Here is an 8,875-nt window from a genome sequence, read left to right on the forward strand (position 1 = left end):
CACCTCCAAAATTTATTTTCCCTGTCCCTCTTACGACCAAGATCTTCTTTTCGCTTCTGAATGATTGTTTCAAAGCTGTCATGGACATGTTTATCGTGGTTGAGAGTCAACGTTGTATGAATTCTCTGCAGAGAATCCATATAGTTCAAGTGGTCGCATTTCTTTTCCAACAATTCCTGTAGCTAGGAGTGTAAAAAAAAAACGTTGACCCATCACCCATCAGTTAAATCGTATTTGACCCGCCACCCAAACCCAGACCGATCCAAAAGTTGACCCGCCCCGCCTTATCCGGTTTTTATACGGCCTGGGTATGAGTGTAGATATTGTTTTCCAATCTGACCCGTCCAACCGCCCGACCCGCACTATTCCAAAAACCATTTACTCGTTTATTCCACCCGTTAACCCCGCTCTAATAGTCAAATAGGACCTGACACTAAAAGTCCTCCAACTAGTTGGAAAAATGCGTGTTAAAAGTGTTGTATTAGAGATATAAGAAAAGAAAAGGTTATTATTACCTGCCATTGATCTCTCCTATGATAATCTAGTGAAGTAAGGAGCTTTTCATCTATAGTAGACTCGGCTTCAACAAGACTTTGCTCATGCAACAAATACCGAAAAATTGACTCCATTCTGCAAACAAATAAAAAATATATCAATGCCATTATACGTTGGAGTCTTGGAATTCCAATACTGACTTGGATTTAAAAAATTTGTTTTGATTTAGATGACCGTACAGTTGATTTCAAAACAAATTGTAGATGACACAGCAAATTTGAAATGAGATGATAACATAACAATTTGTTTTAATCAGCAGAGGAAGGCAATCATAGATGATAACATAACAAATTTGAAATGAGATGATGGCACAGTTGTTTTGATGTAGATGGGTGCTTTTTCTCTTATTTTTTAAGAAAGATGGGTGAAGGTGCTGTTTACCCATTTTCGAAAACCGACCCGTTATCCGCCCCGCCGGAGACTGTCGGACCTTTAACCCCAGACCCGCCCCGGCCCGCCCCGTTATTGTTTTACCCGCAGTTGACCTGACCCGCACCGTTTTACACCCCTAAGATTACTAATGCCCACCTTAAGAAAACTCTGCTTTTCAGTAGTATTCAAAGAGTTCCACACAAGGATTATCGCGATCTTCTGCTTATTCTTGCATACCTCAATAAGGTTTTCGAGATTAGCTTTAACATAACGAATTCTTGCTTCAGGTTCTTGAAACTCTAGTGAAACATAAATTCCCAAGGCATCTTTAAGAGGATCATGTTGGAATCCCTCACATGAGGAGAGAAACCGGAGCCGATGCCAACAGCGAAACTCGACATCCAGAGTCGAAAGCTCCAATAACATAGAGGCGACCCAGCATTCGAGTGTGCCAGCGCCGTTCCAGTCTTCACGACTTCGCCAGAGTGGTAGCGCCAGCCAACAGTCTATTTTCGTGGGCCCTTGCTTGGTTTTGGAGATAAAACCAAAATCAAGGTTTTGGAAAACCTAACCTAACAAACCAAAACAAGTCGGAAAGGATTGGAATCCGACTAAAACAAAGAGAGAACCTTTACAGATACAACCACAGTAAAAGAGATAAGAGTGATCTAGTAAGGTGAGAGACTGAAAGGAGAGATTGTAATCTTCCTTCCCATTTTATTAAGAACTGGCTCTTGTGGAAGTAGGCATCATTGGCCGAACCACGGTAAATCTTTGTGTTGTGGTTTGCTTTTACTGCTTTACATTATTATTTGTTGTTAATAGTTGTTTAGCGAGTTGGGCATGTTAGTATAGGTAGTTTGTGATATTTGAGATTTATCCGAGTTGAAGTGTGTTCATACAAGTTATCGCGTGTAGTGGGGAACCGATTGGTATTGGTGTAATCCCCAACAAGTGGTATCGAGAGCCTTGTTTCAATAGCCTAGGGTGTTATCCGAATCTTTGTCGGGAAAGGTGTTTGACGAAATTCACGAGAGAAGATTTGAGGTTAAATAACTTGTAGAGATGGACCATTCCGCGAACACTTTCGTATGATGAGTCTGAATAGGAAGAACTACACCATCCGGAAAGCCAAGATGGAAGACTTGCTTTACTGCAAGGACTTGGCACTTCCCATTGAGAATGAGGGAGTAAAACCGAAAAAGACCATGAAATGAGTGGAAAAAGCAACAGAAAGCTATTGGGTACATTCGACAATGGATAGACGATTTGTCTTTCACCATGTGGCCCAAGAGACTCACCTTGGTCTATGGAAGAAACTTCGAAGACCTTTATGAGAGGAAGTCGGGTGGAAACAAAGTGCTAGTTGTTAAGAAGTTTGCGCATTACGAAGTACCAAGAAGGTTCTTCAATGTCCGAGCATCTTAATGAAGTACGAGAATATCATCAATCGATGCATTTGATGAAGATCAATTTGGGAGACGAAGTTGAGGCTTTGTTTCTATTAGGCTCTCTACCGAAAGTTGGGAGACATTAGCGGTTTCTCTACATGGAGCAGCCAAGGATGGAATTGTTACCATGGAGATGGCTACCACGCCTTTGTTGAATGAGGAGACTAGAAGGAGTGCAAGAAGCGCTCTTCTAACTTTCGCAGGTCCTTTTCACGAGAGAAACGGGGAGAGGTCGGGCGAAAACCATCTCGTTCTAGAGGTGATGACAGAATAAATCTAGGGGTGAAGCTAGAACTCCTAAGGCAGAGGCAATGTTACTATTGTGCCACCAAAGGCCACTTCAGATATGAGTCGCGAGAACACTGAAGAGGGATGAGAAGAATAACCGTTGTACATGAAGACATGGTGCGGAGGAACGGAAACACTCAGATACTACCGCACTAGTCGATGACCTGGTGGGAATTGTGGTCGATTGTGGTGTGTCTTTGTCCGAAAAGTACCCATGTCGAGGATCTGAGTGGGTGATAGATACTGGGAGCATCCTATCACGTCACAATCACACGCCGGATTCTTCACTACCTACAGTTGTGGTGAATATGGTGAAGTGAGGATGGGTAACAGTGGCGTCTCGAAGATTATAGGCATTGGAGATGTTCATGTAGAAACCAATGTCGGCTACACCTTGACACTCAAGGATGTAAGACATGTCCCTGACATACGGTTAAGCCTAATTTCGGCTGGGAAATTAGATGATGATGGCTTTGTAAACTCGTTTGGTAACGGGGTATGGAAACTGAGCAGAGGTTCCATTGTAGCAGCCAGAGGAAAGAAAACTTGCTCTCTTTACAAAACACAGGCTAGTTTGTGTAAAGCGTAAGCAATCTTGGCGTAAGAAGAAGCTTCATCTGAACCTGGGCACAAGAGATCGTGTCACATGGGCATAAAAAGGGATGGAAGTTCTTGCTAAGCAAAAGGCCATGCCAAACATTAAAGGTACACATTTAAGTACATGTACTCATTGTTTGGTAGGAAAGCAACACAGGGTGTCTTTCCAAAGATTCCCGTCTCACAGAAAGGACACTGTCCTTGAACTAGTGCACCACGACTTATGTGGTCCTATGAGTGAAGTCCCACCAGGGAGCTTCATACTTCTTGACATTCATTGATGATCGTCCAAGAAAGATATGGGCCTATAGTCTGAAGACCAAGGATGAAGTACTTGGCGTGTTTGAGAAATTCCACAGCATGGTGGAAAGAGAGACTGGGAAGTTGTTGAAGTGTATTCGCTCAGATAATGGGGGTGAGTACATTGGGCCATTTGAAGAGTATTGCGAGTCATGGGATTAAATTCATGAGCGGACCGCCCCAAGACACCGCAACAGAATGGAATAGCTGAACCGCCATTGTAGAGAGGATAAGATGCATGCTATCTCACTCTAAGCTACCTAGAAGCTACTGGGTAGAAGCAATGCGTACAGCCGTGCATGTGATCAACCTGTCACCAGCAAAGCCTCTGAATAGTGATTATCCAGAGAGAGTATGGTCGGCGAGATGTTGATTATGGATACTTGAGGGGTATTTGGGTGCGGGGCATTTGTGCATATTCCAGAAGGATGAGAGATTCAAGCTTGATGACAAAGCCAAGCGGTTGCATTTTTCGGGTTATGGAGATGAAAAGTTTGGTTACAAACTCTATGATCCGATTAACAAGAAGGTAATCCGAAGTCGAATGTTGTGTTCTGGAAGACCAAACCATAGCAGACTTTGAGGAGGGTGAGAAGCTACAAGCTTTCACCAATGATCTTGTTGATTGAGAACCGAAGTTCCCACCGTGGAACGCGTCTGAGAAGGCATTGAGAATGCAGAGAACCATGAGTTTGAAGCTCATGATGAGAATCCTATTGCTCATGATGGGATAGAACCTATTGGTATAGAAGATGCAGATGAGATGCATGAACCACCACCGAGCAAGCCATCCTCCCCGGCACCGATGGGGCAAGGAGGTCCCGAAGGAGAATAGCTTCAACCAGGTATCCACCACATAATGCGTCTTACTATCGGATGGTGGAGAACCTATGTACTATCAAGAGGCACTTGAAGGTACGACAAAAGAAAAGTGGTTGAAGGCCATGCATGACGAGATGGATTCTTTGCATAAGAATCACACTTATGAAGTTAGTTGAGAAACCCACGGGGAGAAAAGTTCTCAAGAATAAGTGGATATACAAAGTCAAGCATGAGGAGAACAATCCTCACCCAAGGCACAAAGCTCAAGGGATTCGGTCAAAGGAAAGGGATTGACTTTGATGAGATTTTCTCCCGTAGTGAAGATGACTTCTATCCGGGTGGTATTGGGTATGGCCGCAAGTATGAACCTAGAGGTTGAGCGGCTAGATGTTAAGACGGCTTTTTCTTCATGGAGACCTTGAAGAAGATGTCTACATGGACCAAAACAAGGCAAGGAGCACCTAGTATGCAAGCTGATAAAGAGCTTGTATGGGTTGAAGCAAGCACCGAGACAATGGTACATAAAGTTTGACTCCTTTATGGTGAAGCAAGGATACAAAAGTCCGCTTCCGATCATTGTGCGTTTGTTCGAGATTTCCGATGGAGATTTCATTGTGCTATTTGTATGTGGATGATATGTTGATAGTTGGCCCAAACATCAACAAGATATCCAAGAAGAAAGACTTGAGTAAGTCCTTTGAGATGAAGGATTTGGGTCAAACAAAGCAGATACTTGGGATCGCGGATCACTTGATGGAAAGTTGTGGCTTTCTCAAAGCTACATTGAGAAAGTGTTGAAGAGATTCAACATGGATCAAGATTGTCGCTTGGTGGCCAGTTCCATGACCAAAGAGATGTGTCCTAAGGGTGAGCATGAGCAGAGTCAGATGGAAAAGATTCCTTATGCATCCGATGATTTGATGTATGCCATGGTGTGTACTAGACGGATATTGCTTTTCGCCCGTTGAGGTGGTAAGCGATTTCATCAAATCGGGGTAAAGAGCATTGGGAAGGTGTTAAGTGGATATTGAGATATCTCAAAGGCACTTCCAAATCATGTTTGTGCTTTGGTGGAAGTAAGCCCTTACTTGAAGGCTACACCGATGCGAACATGGCGGTGATGTTGACTTTCCACCTCCGGTTATCCGGGTTACTTTTATTGGAGCGGTTTCTTGGCAATCTAAGTTGCAAAAGTGTGTTGCCCTCTCCACTTCGTAAGCCGAGTATATTGCAGCCACCGAAGTGTTGCAAAGAGTTGCTATGGATGAAGAGGTTCTTCGACCCAACTTAAAGCGTAAACAAAGTAGTTCTATGTGACGGTCGAGGCGCCATCCACTTGAGCAAGAATCCGAGTTTTCATTCTAGATCCAAGCACATACACGCGCGTTATCATTGGATTAGAGAAGTACTTTCGAAGACAAGCATTTGTGTATCGAGAAGATCCATACCGACAAGAACGGGTCGGATATGATGACCAAAGTCTTACCGAAAGGTAAGTTTGATGTTTGTTGTGCTATTGCGGAATGGCGCGACACTCCTCCCTGCCGATTTGGCAATTGCATGGAGGTAGCCCCCTCACCGCTCGGGAGGGGAGATTGTTGAGTTATCCCTCACATGAGGAGAGAAACCGAGCCGACGAAAACGAGTTCGACATCCGGTCGTCGAGGCCACCAAGAAGAGCTCCCAAGAACATAGGGCGACCAGCTGCCAGAGGCCAGTTTTCAGTTTTATTAATGCCTATTTTCGTGGGCCCTTGCTACAAGATTCTGCTTTGGTTTTGGAGATAAAAACCAAAATCAAGGTTTTGGAAAACCTAACCTAACAGAACCAAAACAAGTCAGAAGGATTGGAATCCAGACTAAAACAAAGAGAGAGAACCTTTACAGAGATACAACCCTGTAAAGAGATAAGAGTGATCTAGTAAGGTGAGAGACTGAAAAGGAGAGATTGTAATCTTCCTTCCCATTTTATTAAGAACTGGCTCTTGTGGAAGTAGGCATCATTGGCCGAACCACGGTAAATCTTTGTGTTGTGGTTTGCTTTTACTGCTTTACATTATTATTTGTTGTTAATAGTTGTTTAGCGAGTTGGGCATGTTAGTATAGGTAGTTTGTGATATTTGAGATTTATCTGGAGTTGAAGTGTGTTCATACAAGTTATCTGTGTAGTGGGGGAACCGATTGGTATTGGTGTAATCCCCAACAGATCAGTGGGGTTTGGAATCTGGAGAGCGTTCTTACATGCTTCAATAGCCACATTACACCCTTCAACATTTATAGAAGCACTGTAAAGCAAATCAGCAAGATAAAAAGCAAACTCGACTGAATTAGGAGCAAGTTCAACAGACGTTCTTGCTGATTGAATTGCTTCTTGGAGAAATGTCGTCTCTGTCTGATCTTCCACTTCTTTAAGAGCACAAGTAAGAGAAATCTTTGCAAGAACACGATAGAGAAAAGCGGAGTTGTTGTACTTATGACATGCTCCTTTGATGAGTTTACACGCTTCGAGATGGTTACCATTTCTTGCAAGCTTAAGACCTTCTTGGGCTAGAGTCTTGATGGTCGACATATCTGATTCCACTGCAATGGCGGGGTTGTGTGAAAATGAAAAAGGAGGTGTGGTCTTTTGTTTCTTATTCACCATTTTGATGGATTACTGCTTTTGTTTGGAGGGTTAAAGAAAGATTGAGGAAATGTATATTTTCTTGAAAAGAAAGAAGAAGAAGAAGAGATTAGTTGGACGGTTGGTTTGTCTCTGTTTATTATGAGAACTGAAAACTAAAGTGTTGTCTTGAACAGTTGTGTTATTGAAATGGAAATTTTCTTGAAAAGAAGAGAGAGAGAGTGAGGACGGTTATTCTGTTAAATGGGTTGGCCAGTTGGGGTGAGAGGGTTTTGTTATGGGAATGGAAAGTTGTCCTGAAATGTCCGGTTGTTTTTTACTTTTTTCATTTGAGTGTTCGGACCCTAGTTTTCACTTGAGTTTATTTTATTTTCTTTGCATAGCAGTTGTGTGTTTCTCTCTCACTAATTGCTCTATGAAATTACTCAGTAAGTTACTGCTAATTGTGTAGCACCAAACTCGTAGCAAATTCACAAGTTGAGGAGGAAGAACAAAAAAAGGGGTAGGGGCAGGGCGCGAATTTGATACTTCAATGGGAATTTGAACAAAACTTACTACTATACGTAGTCAATTTAAATAGGGTCCTATTACTGCCAGACTCCAATTTGTGTTGGGCAGACCCGGAGACCCGGAGTTGGGCTGGGGTCTGCTCATTGTGTTGGGCACAACTTGGACTCGTACACCCCCCAACCAAATATCCAAGAAACCGGAAAACCGGCTACCACCTTTATCCTTCAAACCCTTTTCGCGATTTCTCTCGACCAAAATCAAACCCACAAAATCAAACTCGCGATTTCTGTTTTAATTATTGCTCGATCTCGATCTCGATCAAACCCACCAACTAGCTCGATCGGTTTTTTTTATTGGTAAGCTGATCAAACCCACCAATTAGCTATCTTTCAATTACTGCTCGATCTCGATCAATTGGTGGTTTTAATTACTGCTCGATCTCGATCAATTAGTGGTTTCAAATCAATTGGTGGTTTCAATTACTGCTCGATCTCGATCAATTGGTGGTTTCAATTACTGCTCGATCTCGATCTCGATTCCAAGCTCTTCTATCAATACCAATTTCAAAGTGAGTTTTTTCATACATTGTAGTTTGAGTGTTCAAGGTGTTTGTTTATACATTGTACATTGTATTTGGTTGGTTCATACAAGTCAAAAAATAATGCCGTAGTTCATACCTATTAGATATATTTTTGCAAGAACCGTTACGAGAAGACTATAGTTGGTGAGACTGTTGATGAGTCTGGAAGGTCGTCTGTTAGTTCTGATAATCCGAGCTGGATTGAACCTTGTTCGGAATCTACTAGGTTTATAGATGATGATGATGATCAGAGAGTTGAGTTGAGAAGGAAGGTTTCTATTGAGTTTTGGTCTGATTCCAGTAGCGATGAGTCAACTGTTATAATGTCTTTTAATAATCTGTAACTTGGCAGCTACTTGTTTGAAAACTGCTCTTAAGTTTCACATGTTTGGATATGTTCAATTTGTTCCAGTAATTTTTGGTTATATGCGTGCCCGTTTGTTTGTGTTTTTCTCTACTGGTAGGACTTATAAGATATTAAGATAGTAGACTATGCTAAGAAGAGCTATGCTTCTTGGAGGAACTTTAGTTGTAGGTTATAACTTAATATCAATGAGGTTCTTAGAGTGTTTTACTACCTTGTTTGATTGAACCACCGATGCGGATGATTGTTGAGTACGCTTATATCTTTATTCGTGGACCATTTGGTAAACCGAAAAAAAAAAAAAAAAAAAAAAAAAAAAAAAAAAAAAAGTAGCGATTTAGATTTTAGAGCATATTATCTGTAGTTGAAAATGTAGACTATGGGGTTGCGTCTCTCACCTTCCTACTATTAGAA

The 8,875-nt window shown here is 42.1% G+C and overlaps 1 long non-coding RNA gene across 1 annotated transcript; it reads left to right on the forward strand.

The window, feature by feature from the left end:
• Positions 1-1,095: 1,095 nt before the first annotated feature.
• Positions 1,096-7,386, forward strand: LOC147498286 (uncharacterized). The gene is made up of 2 exons (XR_015194267.1): positions 1,096-1,268; positions 6,596-7,386. It is a non-coding gene; the product is annotated as an uncharacterized LOC147498286 (long non-coding RNA).
• Positions 7,387-8,875: the final 1,489 nt, after the last annotated feature.

This window comes from Coptis chinensis, chromosome 5, assembly GCF_015680905.1.
Source record: "Coptis chinensis isolate HL-2020 chromosome 5, ASM1568090v1, whole genome shotgun sequence".
Lineage (NCBI taxonomy): Eukaryota > Viridiplantae > Streptophyta > Magnoliopsida > Ranunculales > Ranunculaceae > Coptis > Coptis chinensis.